General features: G+C 38.0%; 1 pseudogene; it reads left to right on the forward strand.

Annotated features, from left to right (window-relative positions):
* Positions 1 to 22,964: 22,964 nt before the first annotated feature.
* Positions 22,965 to 23,711, forward strand: LOC121490009 (annotated as a pseudogene).
* The last annotated feature ends 245 nt before the right edge of the window (positions 23,712 to 23,956 follow it).

A 23,956-nucleotide genomic window follows, 5' to 3' on the forward strand; every position in this document is an offset into this window, starting at 1 on the left:
GTCTCGGTGAGGAATGAGATTCACAGAAGGGGATATTTCTGAGCACCGAAGTTCAGACACGAAGAAAATACTTTTACCGGTGTGGAAATCATTCTGAAATAAATTAAACAGTGTCAATAAAATGACTATAACAATGACGCCTGTGGCCAGATAGAAAAATCTGAAAACAATAAAGAATCCAGTGAGGCAGTAAAAGCACAGGCTGAATCAAATCAAGAGGTGAAGAGAATTAGCTGCAACCTTCGTTGTAAATATTAAGTAATGGTGATAAATGAAAGACACCTAGGAGGGATCTGTGATGCATTAGCCTGCATAATTAATTGCAGCCAGAGGCCCTAGGAACGGCGTGGCCCTATTACATAGCAGCCGGAGCCCAATTACAAGAAGGGGCTACGTATATTCAGTTGTGGCTCAAGGGGACTCAACTGGGTAACTGCAGCGGCTCAGCTCCCGTGACACGATCTTATCACACACTCAGGCCAAGGGTATCAATATGCCATATCAGAACTCCCCCAGGGACCTTTTACAAACAGAAACCAACAGATAAAATGCACAAGACGCATGAGCCATCCACAGAATTAGGCATTTAAAAGGACATATATATGTATATATAACTTATATATAATTTTATAATTTTTGTAATTTTATAATTTTATCATAATTTTATAGTTTTTATATAATTTTATCTCTAAGATATATATGATTAAAATATGATAAAATATTATGTTTCGCCTGAATCACTAACAATAATTCAAAGCTATAATATCCACATGATGCCTTTTTTAATGTTGCTATTCATACCTACGGTGAGGGAATGCCATTTATCTCATTTCTGCCTTTTATTTTTCTTATACCTCTTGTAGTTTATTTTTATGCGAGTCATTGCTGTGTTATTGGATGCATGCATATTTAATGCCTCATACCTTTATTATTAAATATGGCCTTTACCATTATAAAGTGTTCTTATTGGTCTCTCTTTCTGTGTCTTGGTCTCATTCAATTTTGTCAGATACCGAAATCATGACCCCTATTTTTTCTTTTTGATCTGCAATTGTCTAGTACACCTTTGTCCACTCTTTCATCTTAAACAGTTCAGAACCTCTTTGTTAATAGATCCGATCCTTGTGTACGTTGTCAGGTCGGCATCATCTTGGTCCCACTCCTCCCTGATGCACTTCCCAGAGCCCCCTTCTCTGCATGGTTCTAGGCATGACCGCCAGTAAGAGGAACTTGTATGAGTTTAAAAGATTGAAGTGAAAGAGAAGACATTCTTCTCTTGAGGCAGGTCCAGCTGGACCTCTGGGCACGTGAGACACTCTGGACAACCCTTAAGAGTTCCCTGCATGTCCCCTGCAGGTTGATATTCAGATTCTCAAGAATCACAGCTGCTAGAGCTTGAGCAGTATGAGGATGACCCACTTTGGTAGCACAGGCTAGGATGTCAGTGTTGACCCGTCTGGCTTGCTGACCCTCAGCAGGAGCTCCCCTGACCTCCGTCCCTCCACCTGTTCCAACAGGTATCTGAGCCCCTCATTCTACATTAAAACAATTAGACCTAAAAACACACAGTGCCTTCCGTCCTCCTGATGGAGCCTTGACATCCATTCATCCATCTGGCCTTGCGAGTTCAGGGGTGATTTTCATCGTATGTTTCCCTCTTAATGTCGTTTCACTAGAGTCTCTCCCTCACCCTCCCTCTCCCCCCCGCTCCCCTGTCTTCCTCTCTCTCTCCCTCCTTTTTCATCCTCTTCTCACTCTCGTTCTCTCTGCATATCTTTAATATTTAGACAAGTCTGTATTATTTTGTAATAGTTACCTTTACACTACTTTCCTTACATTGTATTCTTAATCTTTTTTTTCTCTCTTTGGATAATGTCTATTCGCTCTCTACTATTAGCACATTTGTTTGTCTGTTTGTTCGTTTTTAGGTAGAACCTCTTCTTCCCCTCTCTTCTCTCTCCTTGTATTAATTTGATGAGATCTATTTTAACTCCCAGTTTATATCCATAAGGCAATCAAGAAACTCATTCTGCTTTCCTTCTCTCCCCATTCGTCCTAAACTGATTTTAGTTCTTTTGATAGAATTATATTGAATGCTTACTCTAAGTACTTATGAAAAGAGCTTCTTTAGGCTTTTTCATTATCTTAAGATTCTTCTCTTTGGTGTATTTCTTAGGAACGGCTCACAAAATATTAACTGACATTATGCATGTTAATAATAGGATGTGTGTGTTATGTATTTACATTTCAACATCAATTTGGATATGAAACTCTTGGGTTTTTTTTTTTTTGTCTTTTTTTAAAGAAACCCTTGGTTTATATTTTCTTTTCTATAGTACCTCCCATATATAGCCACATTGTCTTCTGGCACAAAACGAAGACTTACATAAATTCTGATAACCATCTTACGTTATTTTCTTATAAATTATTCCATCTTTTGGGGACGATGTCCAAAAAGTTTGTCTCTCTAAAGTCCATAATTATGCTAAAAATTAATCTTCATGGGTCAATTTTCACAGGGATGTAATGTGTTCTTTCAATATGTAGTTTCAAGTAACTTTTTAAAATTTACTTAATTGAGAAAGAGAGAGAGAGAGAGCGGCAGAGGGAGAGGGAGAAACCGACTCTCCCTCGAGGAGGGAGCCGGATGCGGGGCTCCATCCCAGGACCCTGGGGTCATGACCTGAGTCCAGGGCAGACGCTTAACCTACTGAGCCACCCAGGCGCCCCTCAAGTAATTTTTTATTCCATGAAAATTTAGTTGAATTATGCTTTCTAGGATTTGTTTCTTCTTCTCATTCTGCTGCTGCTACTACAATTATACATTCATTGCCATCATTACCTATTTTTATACTATTATCTCAAAATCTTTTTTCTCTTTCTTTATAGTTACTTTCCTTTTTGTCTTTCTACCACCTACGTCCCTATGACATGATGTATGGTCTTCATTCTTATTTAAACTTTGCTTCTGAAATTATCTTTTTTCTTTCGTTTCTAATTATTTTATGAATTCTGTTAAGTCTTTATTCATATTTTCATTTGTTGGAGGAATCATCATTGAGCTTTTTACTAATTCTGATTTCCTTTGTTTCCTTAATTCCTTTTTGGCTGATTTCAAATACTCACATAGGTTTTACCTCTTTTTGTGAATGTCTTTCTGGAAAGACATCAATGTCCATAGGTATGTTATTTTGCTCATTTTACTTTTTTCTTATCAAAATTTAATAGAATTCTATTACAGTGTATTTTGATAACGGATTTCTAAGTGGAATAGATCTTCCTGGACTCCTAGAGGAGGGGAAGCTAAAATACCTGCTAATCACATGACTCTAGAGCAATTTGTTTCATTGTTATCATATAAGATTCAAAATCATGCATTTTCTGCCTGATTCTGAGATGCGCTGGCTCTGTTCCTTGCATTTTCTGAGACGCACTGGCTCTGTTCCTTTTGCTGACTTTTATATGAACTATCTCCATCTTTTCCACTTACTGTCTATTTTCTTCTGGTCAGTATGGATTCAAGTCACTGCAATTTTACCTAAATCTGGTACTTCATTCTAAAAGTGACTATTTCATTAACTGCAAGGTTTCCCAGTGATTAGACTACCTCAACTTTGAAATTCCTTTGGTCACCGTTAATTTCTTTGCGGAGTTAAACTTCTGTGGGCACTCTTGTCGTTGGGCTGCTTAACATTTGCCCATCACGTTTTTTACATCAAATGGAGCAATTTCTGGATTCTTCGTGCTCAGGGACATTTGAAGATTATTTATTCCCTGTGTCTGTTCTCTCTTGCAGATTTCTTGAACTCTTAAAGTACTTACTGCTGTTTTTAGTTTGATCCCACACACAAAGGAATAGTTTCATATAATTTGATTGTAGATGTTATCTGTGATTTACTGATATCTTATCTTAGTGGTTATGTCTATTTTTGTAAGGAGGTTCTGGGCTATTTAAACAAGTACACCATCATCAACTGCCATCCAAACAGGATATTTATATTTACATTTGTGACTACTACCCACATACAAAATTTAAAGTGAAAGAGAATAAATCCATATGGAAAAATTTTTCAAATGTTAGTTATCTTTAAAATATATAGAGAAAAAATCCAAATTTTATTATATTTGTCTATCTTTTAGTAATGCATATTGCTGTGATCAAAGGAAGGTTAGCTCTGCAAAACTTAAAAAAAAAAAACCCTGATTATTGTAAACATAGGTGAAACCAGCTCAAAAATTGAATATTTTTATTGTCCATAAAACCACTTAAAGTTCTGAGGCTTACTCTGATGTTTCTCTAACACAAGGCTGAATAGTCTACTAGCTATTTCTCTTTTGAATTTCTAAGATTTCAGCAACATATAGCTTCCCCACGTGTGTACCTAAGAAGATGCAAACACATGTAATTTGTGTGAGGGACCACGAATCCCATCCCTCTCCCTAATGGATCAGTTTTTATGTTATGTAAAGTTTTCACTTATTTTAACAATTTCACTTGATAAAAGTAATATTTAATTTTCAATTAACCTATAGCACTAATAATGTGGATTCTAACAGACTAAACTATTAAGCTATGTTATTAAAAAACAAGACAATCAACTTGAAGAAGAAATCCTTAAACTAGCTTAATGTGTGTCCCTCTGCCTATAAGCCACTGAGCATTAAGTAGAAAGCATTCTTACAAAACGTAGGCTTTAGAATAGAACTTGTAATTTGCTCATTTTTAATCTTCAATTTTATAAATCTAAAATTCTCCTCCCTACTCACGATAGAGGGTTATTTATCTGTAAGATAACATGTGATTTAAGACAGCTGTCTTCTGATCATGTGCACTGTGGCTAAATTACAGATCCAAAGTTATTTTTTAATCATTTCAAATGCTTTTAAATTCAGAGAATACAGTTGGAAGCAGATTATGTTGAATTCTAGGAAAAGCCTCTTCCTGGTACTTAATGAAAAGCAAGGTGAATCAAATTTCAGTTTGAGTACTGTAAACCCAAATATGCAAACTCTATCTTGGCTTTAAAAAATCATTGTTGGAAACATCATCATGTTCAAATTTGGAAAATCTGCTGAGTTTTCCCTATCTGGCATAAGTGGTCAATTTTGGCATTTTTCCTAGGGAAATGTTGCACAGAGGATTTGATAAAGCGGTTTCACATTGGGCTATTTCCCAAATGCTTAGAGAAGACATATTTCCATTCTAGACCAGAAAGGCACAGAGAAGGAACAAAGAAAAAATTAACTGTGTTTTGAACAATCAGGATGAAATCAGGAAATATAAACTGAACAAGATCGCATCATTCTGGGCCACAAAAAAAATGTACTCAGTCCAAAATTCCATTTCTCTATCCAGAAACATGTGCATTATCCTTGAAAGATCCTCCAGAATCCCAGAGCACATCCCTTCCTAACTCAACAAACTCCCCTCAAGGCCTTTTTTAAATTAACAACAATATGATTATTATAAATTGACTGAAAATAAGTAAGAGAAATGCTTTGCTTCAAATCAGGAACATATTCAGCATCACCACATGAGCTATAATCCGCAAGTACAGTGATGAAGCAAAGTGAATGGCATCATGTCGGAGACTTGCAGCTGTGAAAATTTCTTCCTCAGTACAACATTCACTTTCTTCCCAGGTTCTTGGGGGAAAAAATCAAATATAGAGGGAAGCTGATTAGAATGCAGATTGCTTTGTAACATAGACTACAACCGAGTCTTCCTGTGTCTAGCAAAACTCTGTTGACATTACAAACCTAACCATCAATATTGGACAAATTTCAATAAAGAGGTTTGACAAATTCCCCAAATCTCGAGATGTTCTTAACATTGTCTTAATCCTACTTTTTCCTCCCTTCATTGGTAGAGGGAAGACATAATTTCTCCAAGCTTACACAGCTAAATGCAAGAGCCCTGACTAGCATACTACTTCCCCCATTTTATCTTGAAGACAATTGCACACTAGATTGAAGCCGTTCAACAAATTCCTATCTCCAATTCACTCCCCCGAGTCCTCCGTCCTGTATTTCCAACATCTTCATGAATGAATGATAGGCCCTCTGACTTGACATATCCCAAAATTAAATTCATTTTCCTTTCTCCCAAATAAAACTCTTTCTTCTCCTATGTTATCTTTGGTAATCAGCGACATCACCATTCATCCAATCTTCCAGTGGAACACCCCAGAGGTTATCCTAGACATTTGCTTTTCCTCTACTCATATAATAATTTGTTTCTTTCTTCCCCATCCCTCATTTTTCCAAGTTTCTCATCAGACTGCTAGGCTTCTATCCAATCCACAGCTGCTTCTGAGTTCAAGTCACTGCTATTCTTAACCTTTTAATTGAAAATAACTCCTAATTGAATTCTTGTCTCCATTACTTCTTTGATCCATTATCCATTCAGCCCTAAAAGTGCTACTTTTATTTATTTATTTTTAGGATTTTATTTATTTATTCATGAGAGACACAGAGAGAAAGGCAGAGACATAGGCAGAGGGAGAAGGCTTCCTGTGGGGAGCCTGATGTGAGACTCGATCCCAGGACCCTGGGGATCACGACCTGAGCCAAAGGCAGACACTCAGCCACTGAGCCACACAGGTGCCCTGAAAGTGCTACTTTTAAAATGTAAATCTTATTGTGCCATCTCTTGGTCGGAAATTTTCAATAGGGGCATCTCCCCGCTACTTTTCTACCAATTTCTCAATGTTCATTCAATGATCCTGAAGAGGATAGTAGGTTTCACATGAAATAACTAGCCCATTTTTTTGTGAGGCTATTCTGTTATTTTCTCAAAGCTTGTCCATTAAACATGTAATTTTTGCTTTAAAGAAAGCAAATTAAAATGTATAAATTAAATAATATAAGAGAGTAAAAGACACAAATGCATTGATTTTCCCTATTGTTGACTCTTGTCTCACTAATATGTTGGGTTTTGTTTATTGCATTTTTGTATTATTTTGCTTTTTATTTGTTTTCCTTCTTCCTGGAAATTATATCCAAAGCCACATATAAAGTGTTCATATATTCTATTGCTGATTTTTCCACTTGATACAGTATTGTTTTCCTAATATAAAACATGGTGGTTGTGTTTCAATTACCTCCCATGCTTTTCATATTCCACATTTTTCCCAAATGATACCAAATCTTATTTCCAGCTTTCCTATTCATTATTTATATAGGTTTGCATATTTACTCAAATTTTGTTTTATAACTTATCAACTGAAGACATTATTTCTTTTTTTATTTTATTTTTTTATAATAAATTTATTTTTTATTGGTGTTCAATTTACCAACATACAGAATAACACCCAGTGCTCATCCCGTCAAGTGTCCCCCTCAGTGCCCGTCACCCAGTCACCCCCACCCCCCGCCCTCCTCCCCTTCCTCCACCCCTAGTTCGTTTCCCAGAGTTAGGAGTCTTTATGTTCTGTCTCCCTTTCTGATATTTCCCACCCATTTCTTCTCCCTTCCCTTATATTCCCTTTCACTATTATTTATATTCCCCAAATGAATGAGAACATACACTGTTTGTCCTTCTCCAATTGACTTACTTCACTCAGCATAATACCCTCCAGTTCCATCCACATTGAAGCAAATGGTGGGTATTTGTCGTTTCTTATGGCTGAGGAATATTCCATTGTATACATAGACCACATCTTCTTTATCCATCATCTTTCCATGGACACCAAGGCTCCTTCCACAGTTTGGCTATTGTGGACATTGCTGCTAGGAACATCGGGGTGCAGGTGTCCCGGCGTTTCATTGCATCTGAATCTTTGGGGTAAATCCCCAGCAGTGCAATTGCTGGGTCGTAGGGCAGGTCTATTTTTAACTCTTTGAGGACCCTCCACACAGTTTTCCAGAGTGGCTGCCCCAGTTCACATTCCCACCAACAGTGCAGAGGGTTCCCCTTCCTCCGCATCCTCTCCAACATTTGTGGTTTCCTGCCTTGTTAATTTTCCCCATTCTCACGGGTGTGAGGTGGTATCTCATTGTGGTTTTGATTTGTATTTCCCTGATGGCAAGTGATGCGGAGCATTTTCTCATGTGCATGTTGGCCATGTCTAGAAGACATTATTTCTGTATTTTTCACAGTGCTACCTAATACAATGCCCCATGCACTCTCTTGTTTTATTCCCCATTTTCCATATATGCTTCTGATATTTATTCTTTTTATTTTTCTAAACTGAGTTCAGTTAACAAATATTCATTGAACACATACTACACAACACAAGGATAACAGCATTTCACCATGTTTCAAGTTGCTGTAAAACATCCTACAACTCACAGGACAGCCCCCATACTAAAGAATTCTCTAACCCTACATGTCAACAATATCAAGATTGAGAAAAACTGTGCCAAGGTCATATAACTTCCATATTATCTTATTTTTTACAGTGAATCAACTTTCTTCTTTAATGCCTTTCTTCTTCAAACTTTTGACTGGTCGTTCTACTTTAGTTCATTCATTTTTCCAAGCCAATTACACAGTTAACAGCTGGATTTTTAGATTTTACTCCTTTTACATGATACGTTTTGCATCCCACTTCTTCCTCTTTCCTGTGTTTTGTCTTAAATTTGCTGAAGTACATTCTAGAAAATCACTTTAGGAGGTTAGTAGTAAACTTTACGAGTCCATGTATATCCAAATATGTGTTTTTGCTGTGCTTGCCCTTGATATTTTGGCAAGAAATAGCCTTTTCCTTTGGAACTTACAATGACTTTTTTTTCCCTACTGTCACATTCAGTTTTGCTGACGAGAAGTCAAATACCACTCTAATTCTCTTTTCTTTCTAACCAGCTTGTTGCTTGGTCTCTCTGTGTATTTTTAGAATCTTTTTAAAACTCTCTTTTCTGCTTTGAAATTTCATGAGGGATGTGCCTAAATGGGAATTTTACATTCATCCTGCTTAGTCCTTGATGGACTCTAAACTACATATGTAGTTTACTTATTTGGGTGGATGATTCACATCATGATTTAGCTCTAGGAAGTTTCGGTTTTCTCTTCCTTCACTTTCTTCCCCTTTGTTTTTTACTATCTGAAGACAATCTGTTCAACTCCTTTTAGAAATTAAATATTAAATCATATGGGCTCTAAAACCAGGATATCAATGAATCCCAGTTATACCTTTTATTATCTGAGTGACTCTGTACAAGTTACTTTACCTCTGCGTGCCTCACTTCTTCAATCTGTAAAATGGAGACCACAATAGCACCTACTTCATAAGGTAATTGTAAGGATTGGGTTGGCGTGCACTAAAATATTAAGGTTATCTGGCACATAACATCTTTTAAATGTTTCCTACAAATTTTAGGACACCTGGGTGGCCCAGTCAGTTAAGCATCTGACTCCTGATTTTGGCTCAAGTCATGATCTCAGGGTCACGTGATCAGAGGCCTCATGGGGCACAGTGCTGGGCAGGAAGCCTGCTTATAATTCTGTCCTTTCATCTCTCTGTCCTTTCCCCCTACTTGCAGGCACACACACTCTCTCTCTCTAAAAATAAACAAACAAAGTTCTCTATCATTATTTCCATGTTTAGCATACTCTACTATCTCTGCAGGTCAATGAAATACATTTCTGGGCATTGCAAAATGATAATTACACAACTTTCCTCCCAGACGAGATTACACAGCAACTAGCAAAAACAATACATATGTAGTTTACTTATTGGTTCTGTGTTTCTATAAATGTCAAACTGTCAATATGATCACAGATCCATTTTAATTACATTTTCTTCGTAAAACCATTCCAGAGGTTGCGAAAAGAAAGTTTTCATGAATGAATCTCTCCACTGATAGATGCAGATGACCTACCAGTTGTTACACACATGCATATACACGCACATACGAAGAACTAAACTCCTACAATAACTCAACAAACTTCAACAATACCATCAACTCCATTAAGAAAAGTTTCAATTGAACATTTCCTTTCCTCTTTTGATTCATTTTTCAGAGCACCACCCATCTGAGGAAAGAGCATAGTCTTTACATCAAAAGACTGAAGTTCGCATCTTACCTTCCTCGTGTACCTATCATGTACTTATGGCGCTTCAAAGTCCTAAGTAAGGGACCTCCAAGGATTCAGTTTTCCTGTGGTTTATGAAGTGCATTTAACCCAAATGGTGTAAATAAGATAGTACACACATGTGCGTAGCACATGGGAGGTATGCAAGCTTACTGTCTTCTTTTCTAAGTCTGATTTTGTGTAAATTAACTTTTTAGAGGGAAATAAATGGGTTATCTGAGTGATCACAGACTATAGCTGAACCTACTTATAAATTTACCTAATTTGATTCTATACCTCATACTCACGAGTATGGTGTAATCAAATATTTTCCAGCTTTCTCTTTATATTTCACTTTAACCCACACTATTTAACATTTCTTTCATCTCTCATTTTGTTGAATTTTAAATGCTCATGATAGGTAAGGTATATGGAATGTTTAGGTTCTAATGTCTAAATTTCTATCACTTTTAACCTGTCAGAAATATTTATTTTTCCACAGAATCATAATATTGAAAATATAAGTTTTCTTCTTTAAAGAACTACTATTTCTTTTCCTCAATGGGAATTCTTGATATTTTGGCACAAATATATGGAAAAAAATAAAATATAGTTGGATGATTCCCAGAAGGAGAAATATTTGACAGGCTTATTCTGCTAATAGTAATTAACTTAAAATGCAAATTTTAAGATCACTCTCTATATAATAAAATCTCTTTGGCTAACCTCAAAGTATTAAGTGATTACAATTTTAATGGAAAATTTCTGGCAAAATATTCACCATTGGCTTATATAATGTCCCAAAGAAGGTCTTTTAATACCACCAAAGGGAGAAGGTTAAAGTCCATTGAAAGTGCCCTTCATTTTCCTGGAATAGTGCCTAGCTCTTGGAAAGCAATTTACAAAAGGCCTTTCTTTCTACTATAATCTTTTTTTTTCCTTCTTGATGACTCTTTTATTTTAATGCTTATATAGAGTGCCAGATAGCCACTTAATGCAATGTTCTGGTGCATTAGGCAGTGTTCATGAATGAGTGAAAAGATCTAAGATATGGAGAATGTGAAGATTGGGAAGGACATGGAGACATGACCCAGTATCATTGCCAGTATCATTTATTAATAGCAGCTGAAGAGATCTGTTGCTTTTGCAAAGGGAGGCATTAACCACCTCATTTGTTAGAACAATTCCACTCGAAGTGACCACCGGTTAAGCAGGATGTTTTCACTCTATCTTCTCCCCTCCTTTATAAACCTATATCCACAGATCAGAGCCATCACTACTATTATAAAATTCCTCAGTTGCCTTCTCTGAAACCTGTCAAATTCCAGATTTGTCTTTTTTTTTTTTTATTTCAAATAATAGGTTGTTTAAAGGAGGTAGGACAAAAAGAGGTAGTATTTCAGGTAATCACCGCAGTGGTGTATTTGTCTCCTACTGTTGCTGTAAAAAATAACCACAGATGTATTGGCTCAAAATAATACAGATTCATTCTCATACTTCTGGAGGTCAGAAGTCTAAAATCAATGTGTTGGCAGGGCTGTGCTCCTTCTGGAGGATTCAGAGGATGATCTGTTTTATTGTGTTGGGCGGGTTGTTTTGTTTTTTATTTTTATTTTTATTTTTTTGTTTTATTTTGTTTTTGTTTTTGTTTTTTAATATTCTGAAGGCTGCCTGTACTTCTTGACTCGCTCCCTCTTCCTCGACCTTAAAACATATCATTTTATCCTATGTTTCCATCATCCTCTCATCTTTTTCTTCTGTGACCAAATCTTCCTCTGTCTCCGTGTAATAAAGGCACCTGTGATTACATCCGGCCCATCCAGATGGTCCAGGATAATCTTCGTATCTCACAATTCTCATAATCACAACTGCAAGGTCCCTTTCATCATATAAGATAACATAGGTTGAGGGAATTAGGATAAGGACCCCTTTGGGGGAACTTTATTCAGGCCACCACAAGTAGAAGTGAATATTTAGGTTCCATGAGGCTTTCAGACAAGCTTCAAAAATTGCATATTTGTAATTTCCCATTATACTATCTACAAGATCTCTCCATAAAGAAAACCACTCATCAAAATGATTAAGCAGGATGAGTATAAAAACGTTTAAAAACTTAAGAATGGGAATAGTAGATCCAAAACCAAAATAACATACACTTGAAACAGAGATTTGAATATGATTCATGTTACTTCCAAAGTTCTTTTTGTTGTTGTTGTTGTTTAAGGAAGTAGTTTTGGGGCACCTGGGTGGCTCAGTTGGTTAAGCGTCTGGCTCCTGATTTTGCCTCAGTCATGGCCTCAGGGTGCTGAGATAGAGCTCTGACTTCAGGCTGTGTGCTGGAAGTGGAGCCTGCTTGGAATTCTCCTCCTCTCCCTCTGCCTCTCCCCCACTCCTCTCTCTCTCTCTCAAAAAAAAAAGTTTCCACCTAAGGGCTAGGCTATTTATAATAATTGATATATTAGCTACTAAAATAACTTGTATGGATTCCATATCAAAATTTAGAAATTTTATAACTATTTGAGAATGATTTTGTTAAGGACTCTTTTGAGGAAATGTCTTGAATGGCTCAGGGTCTTAGTTACAAACGTCAGGAAGGTCAAATGGATTTATCATTCAGTCATATTTTTTTAAAAAAATGTATTTAACTCTGGGATGCCTGAATGGCTCAGTGGTTGAGCTTCTGCATTTGGCTCAGGTTGTGACCCTGGGGTCCTGGAATCAAGTCCTGCATCAGGCTCCCCTCGAGGAGCCTGCTTCTCCCTCTGCCTGTGTCTCCACCTCTCTCTGTGTGTCTCATGAATAAATAAATAATACATAAGAAATAAAAAAAAGTATTCAACTTAAAACCAAAACTAAATATTGTGATTTGAGTTGAAAAAGTTCTGATTTCCAGGAGAGTGCTATGTTTAAGGCCACTGACATGAATTCTCCAGAGAAACTTGGAATTTAAAGTCAAGGGAAAGAATTTATTTTGAATAGATGACCAAAAGAGTGCTTCTCTTTTGGTTTGTACAAACTAGTATGTTGAGTAAAGGTTTGAATTAATAGTATCATAAAATGATAATGATATTGATAACACTACTAGTTGGCATTTTATACACACACATGCACAAACATACATACACATATATCCATGATTTTTTTTAAATTTTCACATACAATATTGAATCTGGATATGGAAATAATGCCATAAATAAACGCAGCTGAGAGATAGCACACATAAGACTGCGGAGTAAATGCCAAGACTGAGGTAACCAGTACCATGCAGTCTTTTTTATCTCCTTTAGATCTAATTTGGAACATAAGTTTTTGCAGCCTAGTTCCAGCAATTACCTGGAGCTGATACATATCAGTATCATAAACATTAAGTTTGGGAGGAGCCTTAAGAAAAACAGCTCATTTGTTGAAAGATTTAAATGCCAAAAGACATACAGGTTCAGGTCCAACTTCTGTTCCTACCATCTGTGAACTCAAGGAAATCATTCACTTCTCTTCAAGTCAAATCTATACTTTCTGGGAGAATTTTGTAACGTGACAATGGGTAGAAAAGAGGGAAATGTATTCATCCTTATATTCTTAGCTCAGAAGTCATACACGCAACGATGCAGAGTAACTCGTTCCACTGGAAGTGTAAGTAACCTTCCTCACCGGTCTACACACCTCAACTAAGACACTCCACACATCTACAAAAGTTGAATTCATTTTACTACTTCACACAGGATCTTCTGTACGTGTTATTGTTATGCTATATATACACCAGGCTCACTACCCTTACCCTAAGCAGCTTGTAGCCATATAGGCAAGTCCAGGTGATGGTTTCCACAATTTGATAATAGTACATCACACTGTACACGATTTATTTATTATTATTATTATTATTTATTATACACGATTTATTTTAAAGGCTATTACCAGGTGTGTGGTTTTTTTAGATACACAGGTCTCCTACTTCTCCAGTTTTTGACATTTTCAAGGTGGAAGTCTTGTTCCACCCATTTCGACTTAACCACACCTGGAGCATTAATACCTTCTATCTCTTCCTAGCCTCTCCCTACTCTCTTCTGGCACCTCCGTTCTAAAAAGAGTCAAAGGAAAAAAGTCTCCAGCTGAAGATGCAGATATCACCCAAAATTTCTTCTTCAGCTCATGGCAAACACTATGTATAAAAAAACTGCAGACGTTTTCTGGATGAGCTGAGTCTCTGAGTGATTCGCTCTGGATGGAAATTTATTGTACCCAGTCTGTCAACAAAAGTGACAAATTGATGCAGCTGGGAAAACTTGATTCTTTCTCTACCGACGATATATTAGAGAGTCCGGGCATGGATTCATTCATCTTTATTTCAAAGTTTCAAGCACAGTTTATTATAAGAAACTTCACCACTCTGTATGTATATTTGCATACATGCAAATATGCAAACATATGTGCAAAATATGGACCAATTGATTGATAGATACCAATTTTAATTATCTTCACAATTCAATTTCATTTTTTTAAAATTCAATTTCATTTTAAGGACTTTGTGACAATGTTGTGGTGAGGCAACGGAACAACCAAAGTATCGAAAGATGTGTTGCCTCTTCAGTCCTAGAATACAATGGCTTGCTCCCTTTTGAGAGAGAGCATCATTTCACTTAAAAAAACGTATAATGAGTGAAGGTAATCTTCCCCAAAGCTCCTCTGATGTTCTTCTGAAGCCAGGTACGGTAGTATTAATTCTCAGAAGAGGACAGGTTAGGAAGAAATGCATACTTAATTATTTTAATTGAGATGTATCTATCCTGGGTGGTAATTCCAACCAAATATTTTAGATCATAATGAGGGTCTTAAGATACCAGTTTTAATCACTGAGTGCATTCATCCTGCTGGTTATTTCAAACCATCAAAACTTAGACAAGAGAAATCAGTCACCTACAAATCTCTTTTGGAAACAATAAATTCTACACTTCTTACTTATTCCTATTTATAAGCTTACATTTTCAACAAAGCTTAAAGAAAGAAAGAAAATTACTTTCTTTTAGATGGGCACTAAATCACAAATTAATCCATCTCTCGTGTGCATGTCCAGGAGCTGAGCTGATATGAAACTAGATTTTAAGCTTTGCATGATAATACGGTATCCTCTCCTATCAGCCCCCGTTGTCCTGGATAGAGCAATAGCCTTCGGAACCACCAGCCCACCTGCATTAGGTAACAAGGCAGGAATTGTGGTGATTTACTGAGTCAACATTGAGGGTTTCAGAGATCATAAACAAAATTGGCCAGAACTGTACATGTCTGTCCTTTTGAATAAGTTCATATTCCTTGTCACCTTACAACAGCTGTCTTTGGTAGAAGCTACAGCATCCAATTTCCCTAGAAATCACATTTTTGCATTTAAAATTTTATAATACCCAAAACCCAAAATCTGCTTATGAAACAAAATACGTAGCAGGAATAGTTGGACTATTTAGAATAAATTCATTCATTTTTTGAGAGGGGCAGAAGGAGAGAGAGAATCTGAAGCAGGCTCCATGCGCAGAGCGGAACCCGAGGGAGAGTCTTGATCTCACAACCCTGAGATCATAACCTGAGCCAAAATCAAGAGTCAGACCCCTAACCGACTGAGCCACCCAGGCAGCCCCAAAATCAAATTTCTTAAATACAACTCCCACAGTGTCCATGTCAAAATGTCAATTGTTAGGCTGTAGTTTGTGGCAAAGATGGCCAAATAATGAAGCAAATTTGAAAATGTATATGTTTCTCTGTTGAGACTATCATTATTTGTCTTTCCCAAGTTGAAATGACTTGAATTGGATGTCTGAAATATAAATTACGCGAGAATGGTTCTGTAAGTATAGTTAGGTAAATTGTAAGGATATTTTTAAAATGTAGTATTTATACTAAAACATGTCATTTAGTACTTTTGTGCTTCAAATCAGGGCCAGAACAGAAGAATTAACATGTCTTCTAAGTGTCGCCCTGAGGCACACAATCTTAAATTTCTTTATTAACTTTGACACTCTCTTTTTACTTGAGGCCAGAGGATAAAAAATAGAATTATATTTAGCTCCAAGATAATTCCTAGGCCACAACCATTAAGTGTCTGATTCTTAGTTTCAGCTCAGGTTGTGATCTCAGGGTCCTGAGATCGAGCCCCATGTGTGGCTCCACACTTAGCACTGAGTTTGCTTCAGAGTCTCCCTCCCTGTCCCTCTGCCCCTTCCACTTGTGCTTGCAGTCTCTTTCTCTTTAAAATAAATAAATAAATCTTTTTTAAAAAAGAAGTACTCAATTATTTTATAGGACATACAAAATCTAATTTTTGCTTTAGCTGTGATTTCACAGTTTCCAGCAGGCTCTCTTTCCCACTTGAATCTTTCTCTAATATGTTCACTCTCTTAATTTAAAGAAAGGAAAGGAGAAAGGGAAGGAAGGGCAGAGAAGTAAAAAAAGTAAGTGAGGAAGGGAGGGAGGGAGGTTGGTTGTAGTCCGCAACCAGAAATAAGGGTTTAATGCTCACTAAAAATTGATTATAAATGGTGGTCATATTTTTTACTTAAAGAATTTTTTTAAAAGATATGAAATGAATAGGAGAATAGTGGTACAAGAAAGACTTTCATAAGCAGTTATAATTGACAGCATCAAATATTGGTATCACCTTTCCCACAATTTTGCCTAGGCCCAAGGTAAGGAAAATACCAGCCAATTCTTGAGATTCTTGATAAGATGAGATACTAATAAAATTCATTAGCAATTATTTTAAAGCACCATTATAAATTCAGGATACGACTGTTATATATTTAATTGCATAGGCATCTTTGGCTTTTAACTTAGAAAATCCTTGTTAATGGTTTGCCCTGTGTCAGCCCAGTGGCCAGAACTGGCATCACATTCACTTGCAAGAATCTAGAATAGGAAGTCCATCTGTCCAGAGTAGCCGAGTTAGACATTTCTCTTGAGTGAGCATGTGTTTAGGAGCACAGACAGCAACCCTCAGACCCATATAGAAGTTACCCTCTTTGTATCCACCAGGGATCAGTTAAAATGCGAGGGTAGAGATTCACACTGGGCAACTGTGGGCGCGACGTTGTTGTAGAAGTCTCACTCTTCACAAAAGCCAGTGTCGCCTTACAGCCCAAGAAATGTGCTCAGTTGGAAGATGCACTTGGACTCAAGGGAACGCAAGACACGGTTCCATCACATATTTATGATGCGCCCGGTCCACCACCATGTACCAAAGAGAAGTTGTCTTCACTATAAATACTAATCACTGACTACTATCAGATTTCCGGGTGATCGAGCAAAAGGAGGAAATGCGTCTTTAATCAAAAGCCTGTAGAGCAAAATAAGCTTGGCCATTTTCTGGTATTTATTCTTAAAACCCCTTTGCTACTAATTATGATCAACTGTGTGTTTAAGTCATAAAAATAACATATACTCACCTGCACTCGAGGGAACCCAATGTGTACAATATCTGGGGAGTTTAAAAATATATAAAGAAGAGAGAGAAAAAAAAATATATCCACAGTCATACCAAATCGACACACCGCTGCTTGGATAGTCACTGATTTCTTTTCTTCCCTGTTAAATGTGTTTTGCATAATGGAAACCATTATTCTCAGCATTTTCCAGCTTGTTAACATATTTTAGCTCAATATTAGGTCATAAATGATTTCCCTGACATTAAAATGAATTATAAATCATTTAATGGTTCCATATTTCACCATGTAGATACATAAAATCTGTTGATTCCTGTCAAATTTCTAACATGTAGGTGCTTTTCACTACTATCAGTAAATATTTGCAAAATTTCACAAAATATATTCGAGTCCTGTGCTTACTTTTAATTTTGAAATATATTAACACAAACTCTATATAAAATGTATGTATGTATGTATACGTGTGTGTGTGTGTGTATGTAACATCTATAGGTTTGGGCTTAAGGAATGATATTGAATGCATTACCAGTTCCATTACCAGAAAATCGCCAATATATTTCAAGTCCACTATATGCCTGACCCATCTTCTCCTTTCATATAAAAGATAACCTCTGTCATTAATTCTGTTTATTATGGTTTGTCCTTTCTTATTGTCTGCGCCCAATGTTTATATTTCCTAAACAGTGCATTGCTTAGGTTCTCCTGTTTTAAACTTTATATTAAAAAATCTATATATTTTTTGGGGGGGGTGCCTGGATGGCTCAGTCAGTTAAGCATCCAACTTTTAATTTTGTCTCAGGTCATGATTTCAGGATCCTGGGATCCAGCTCACCAGCAGGGAGTTGGCTTAACATTCTCTCTCTCTCTCTCTCTCCCTCTGCCCCTCCCACTGCTTACACATGCTCTCATGTGCGCTCTCTCTCTCTCTCTCTCTAAAATAAAGTAATTCTTAAAAAAACAATAATAGCACTGAGGGGGACACTTGATGGAATGAGCACTGGGTGTTATTCTGTATGTTGGCAAATTGAACACCAATAAAAAATAAATTTATTATTAAAAAAAACAAAACAATAATAATTTTTTTCTGGGATCTGCATTTAGGCTTGTCCTCATGATTCTTACATTCATCCTTATTGACATATATATCTAAATTCATTTGTTTTCCCTCCTATTTAGGGTGAGTTGCATTATTTTATCATAACTTATTTATTCACTTTGTTATCATGAAAAAATTTTCCCCCGGATTTCTCGTATTACAGCGATTATTGCAAACAATGCTAAGCTGCAAATATTTAAAAGAATTAGAAGTTTTTTTTAAATATGAAAAAGTGTTTGCTTAGTGTTACTTTTCATTTCTTTCAGGTGTGAGCTTCCCCTTTGTTACACCTTTTGTAATTGCCTTGTAGCTGGATTTTCTTTTTTTTTTTTAAGCCGTTAATCAATATTGTTGTCTATTAATTGGAAATTATGCTCATTTCAATTTACTGATATATTTGGATTTAGTTCTGCTTCCCACTTTGCTTTTTATGTATCCTACATCTTTTAGGATTCTTTATTTTTCCTCTTTTTGAGAAAGCACTTGAATAGATAACATTAATTTTTTTCTAGTGACTTTCTCCTCTTCCTCTCTTTATTAGATAGAAAGTACTTCTTTTTATTTCCTCAGTTTACCTCCAGACATCTCAACCTGTCCATTTTTTAAACAAAGACAACATTAATCAACATCTTTACCCTGCTCCTCATCCATATCTTTGACCATAGTCGTCTTTTTTATTAAATGCCTCGACCAAGCACCCCAATATTCTTTCAGGTTATAAAGATGAATAAGACACGGTCTGTCCTCCAAGAATGAGCAGTCTCGTGATAGAGCTCTACAGAATGGTCTTCCCTGTTGACAGAAGCCAGGAAATGAGAGCAGTGTAGAGAGTGTCTTAGGAGAAGAATACTCCATCCACCCTGAAATATGAATAATTCCTGCAGGATTTGAGGTCTGAGTTGGCTCCTTAAAATAGGAGGATAAAAAAGGTGTAGAAGAAAGTTCACAAAGAGATATTTCAGAGGAAAAAAGATGCACAAGAATGAGCTCAGACATCAGAAACTACAATCTAAGGGTAGACAACTTCCGAGTGTATTAAATGTGCTGAAGCATACAGAATAGATCAATCAGTGCTAAACTTTTCTAGAAGAAAGTGGACAGGAACTAAAGAGATTCCAGCGACTGAGGACACGTGCTGTATCCAGAACACCTGGAATACTAGAAGGGAAATCACTAAAATTCTTGGCATATTCCGGGTAGTTCTCGTAACTAGATTTTGTGAATATATCTGCCATTCTCCTGAGGTGCTGCCTCTGCTCTTCCATCTTCCCTTTTTAAGGGACCGTTCCTGGCCTGTATTTAAAATACCATCCTTCCCCAATTCAGTACAGTAAATTTTAGAGATGTCAAAATGAACTCAAAACTCCTCCTTTTTCCTAGAACCTCCGCATCCTTGTTCCCTGCAGGAAGGCAGGCCAGCAGGCCGCTTTATAACGTGTGACTCTGAGCACCGGGTCCTAGGTCCCAGCTGTTAGACTCTGCAAATCCTCCAGCACTGGCCAAACCAACCACCTTTCCTTTCCCAGAAACCTGGGGCTCAGAATAGCAAGCACGTGGGGCCGACTCAAACTCTGTAGGCACCTGGCCCTGCGACATGCACAGTGGGGCAGGTGAAGCTGTCGTCTTGCACCATGTAGAAGGAGAGCAGGTGGGGACAGAGTATCTCCTTGGGGTGGACAAGCATTTCCGAGACCCTGGGTCTAGTAGGGTAGCAAGGCCGGAGGGACGGAGAACCCTGCCAGGCCCCCTCCAAGACCACTGTCCGTCTGCCCTCCGTAGTGGAGCCAGATTCATTTCCCTAAAACTCAAAAGGCTCTGCCACTTTCCTGCTTGATACCTTGTCCAGGATCCCCCACTACCACCTTTAGGATACACGCCAAGCTCCTAATCTGTCATGGAAAGTCCTTCCTATCCTTTCCTTCCTTCCTTATTCCCCAGCCTCCACCTCAAGGACACGCCCTGCACTCCCGAAAACCCAGTCATGCTGAAGGGGCCGAGCACTCTTTCACTCCTAGACCGTTACGGTTTCTGTTCTCTTTGCACGTTTATTCATGACATCAACTTCAGGTTACTTTTCACAGCTCTGCTCGTGACCTCCCCTCCTAGGAGCCTGTCCCTAAATGCCAGACTGTGGGCTCAGAGAATCTAAAAATCTCCTTTAGTGGTCACACCATTACACTTCCCTTGTGTGTATGTGTGCACATGCATGTTGAGCCTCTACTAGCCTACACAAAATCTGCAATACTGAATTTTACTAAATAGGTGTAGTTCATACCAGGTTTATGGGTGGACGGGGTAGAGCACTGCATGGTCCTTAAGAGCCCATTTGCATCTGAAATTGAATAGCTCATGCAGTGTACAACCTGGGCAACCCTGCATAATGGACCAGTTGGTCTATTTTTCTCAGACAGAACTGAGCTCCTCCTCCCTCCCCCCACCAAAAAAAGGAAGGTGATTTATTTCATTTTACACAAATAATACCTAGCAATAGTACCCAGTGAAAGCAGGGCTTCAGTTGGTTTGTTGAATTAGTGATGGGCGAAAATAAGGTTATTATTCAGTCTATTTACTTTATTCAGTACATCTTTGATTGCAAGTCATTTTCTGAAGTTGATAAAACATTTAATCACTCTTTTCCTTTTGAAAATTTGTGACTTTTTCCTTTTTGATAAGTATGAACTTTATGTATAAATGATATTAACTTTTAATTTGTCCTGTATGTTGCATGCAGTATTTTTCCAGTTTTCTATTTTCCCTTTAATCTTGTGATCTTTTCACAGACAAAATATTTCAAAAGCATCAAATCTGATATGTCCTTTTGTGATTTTTCCCTTGCTTTTATGATGAGAAATTCTTCTCAGCCCATCTTACAGATAAAAGTATATTTATATCTGTTTCATCCGTTTTTATTTAATCCTGCAACTATCTGGGGGTCTATTTCATGGAGTGCTGGGACTTAAAGCTTATAATTACTCTTTTGGAGTAAAAAATAATAACCAGTTTGTGTCAGAGTCAAACTAAGAGGAAGAGCCTTCACTTGTCCAACCATCTAACTTAGAATGCAAGGGAAGGCCATGTTTCACTTTTTCAAAACTGTATTTTAATTTTAAGTCATGAGAACCACCATCGGCCAGGCCCTGAGGCCATGTGTTCAAAAACCCAATGTGTTGTACGTTGTCACTGTTTCCATATCCTTTGTAGCACTTTTATTTCTGTTGTTGTTGTTGTTGTTAACCCTTTTAAATAACTGAATAAAACAAATTATCATGTTGCTTTACAAAAAAAAGAGCCCACATGTGATGTCTGAGGTAGACCCAAGAGTGGGAAATTTTATTTCAGTACCTTGCTCCTGCCAAGATCACATATTTTAGAGACCCATCTGCCTCCTAACACAGTGTTAAGGGCTAATCCTTCTGAAATCAGGGGAAGAGCATAATCTTCTAAATTCCACTGAAGGAAACAGAAAACATCCCACATAGATATTCCAGCGAGGTCAAATGAACGTAACCAAACTCAAGAACAAATACTTCAAAACTGTAATTTTCAAATAAATTTCTGTGAACAAGTATATCAAAATGGGAGTCAAACATCAAAATATCAGTGACTGCATTGGGCTTAAGGTCAGGCTTAAGGAGCCAGCTTGGGCCGATGTCTGTCAACTGGTATGTGCCCGATGTCTGGTGTTAGGCAGACTGGACTTACTGGTTTCAAATGGTGTCGTAGGTCCTATGTGATGACTGGTCCCCCAGCAGGCTAGACCAGGCTTGTCCACAAGGGTAGCTCCGGAGGCATGAGGCTGGAACCCGCAAGACCTCTTGTGGTGCAACCTGCAGCTGTTGCAGTGTCACATTGCCACACCCTCCTGTCCTGATCAAAGATTTGACCAGATCTGAGGTGTGAGGAAACCGACCCCACAGCTTAACGGGCAGCCCTGCCGAGGATGATGACCATTTTCTCAATTTACCAAAAAGACACGTGGCTGCTGTCCCATCCTGGGAACCTCTACCTTGCAGGTGGGACAGGGTGAGGAGGTCTTCCAGTGACGCAGGGAGCATCTCATTAGGACTTTGGGGGGCCCTGTCTCACATTTCCCTTGTTTGGCCCCTTCCTCCACTAAAACAAATCTTTTATTCTTGCATTTGTGTAAAAGTAGAATCAAGGCCAGTGAACCTGCAGTAAAAATTCTCATGATCCTAAGACGCTGCGTATAGCGTGCCTCTTGGGTAAATCAACCGTTGTTGCCGGGGATGGAGAGAAGACACTTCCAAATCATCCTCATTTACTCATTTGCTCTTTCACGCGTCCATTATCTGTCTCTATGAATTTGTCTATTCTGACTTTTCACATAAATGGGATCATAAAATACGTATTTTGTATCCGGCGTCTTTCGGCAAAACGCTTTCAAGGATCATCTCTGCTAGGCCGCTTCAGGATGAAGCTGAGCATCTCCTTCCCAGCCACTGGCGGCCAGAAACTCACTGAAGTGGCTGATGAGCGCAAACTGCACCTTCTATGAGAAGCCTAAGGCCACAGAGGTGGCTGCCGATGCTCTGGGCGAGGAATGGAAGGGTGACATGGCAGGAACCAGTGGTGGCAATGACAGACAAGGCTTCCCCACGAAGCAGGGTGTCTTGACCCATAGCCGCGTCCACCTGCTGCTGAGTAAGGGGCTTTCCTGCTACCGACCCAGGAGGACTGAAGAGAGGAGGTGCAAGTCTGTTCGGGCTTGCATTGTGGATGCCAATCTGTGTTCTCCATTTGGTTATTGTGAAAAAAAGGGGAGACGGATATTCCTGGACTCACTGACACCACTGTGCCTCGTTGCCTGGGGCCCAAAGGGGCCCACAGAATCCGAAAGCTCTGTAATCTGTCAAAAGAAGACCATGTCCGCCAGTAGGTTGTTGGAAAGCTCCTAGACAAAGAAGGTCAGAAACCTAGAACCAAAGCACCCAAGACTCAGCATCTTGTTACTCAGCATGTCTTCCAACACAAACGTCAGTGTATTGCTTTGAAGAAACAGTGTACTAAGAAAAATAAGGAAGAGGCTCCAGAATATGCTAAACTTTTGGCCAACAGAATGAAGGAGGCCAAAGAAAAACCCCAGGAACAGATTGCCAAGAGATGGAGGCTGTCCTCTCTGAGAGCTTCTACCTCTAAATCTGAGTCCAGTCAAAAATGAGATTTTCTAAAAGTGACAAAATAAATAAGATCAGACACCAAAAAAATTAAAAAAAGATCATCTATGTTATAACATGTTCGAGCACCTTATTCCTTTTTATGACTAGATAATATCCCATTGTACAAATACACCGCATCTTGTTGATCCGTTCGTCAGTTGATAGACATTTAGATTGTATCTGTGTCTTCCCTAATTTAAGTCATGCTTGTATAAGCTTGCGTGCAGAAGTTCTTGTGTAGACACGC

Source organism: Vulpes lagopus, chromosome 4, assembly GCF_018345385.1.
Source record: "Vulpes lagopus strain Blue_001 chromosome 4, ASM1834538v1, whole genome shotgun sequence".
Lineage (NCBI taxonomy): Eukaryota > Metazoa > Chordata > Mammalia > Carnivora > Canidae > Vulpes > Vulpes lagopus.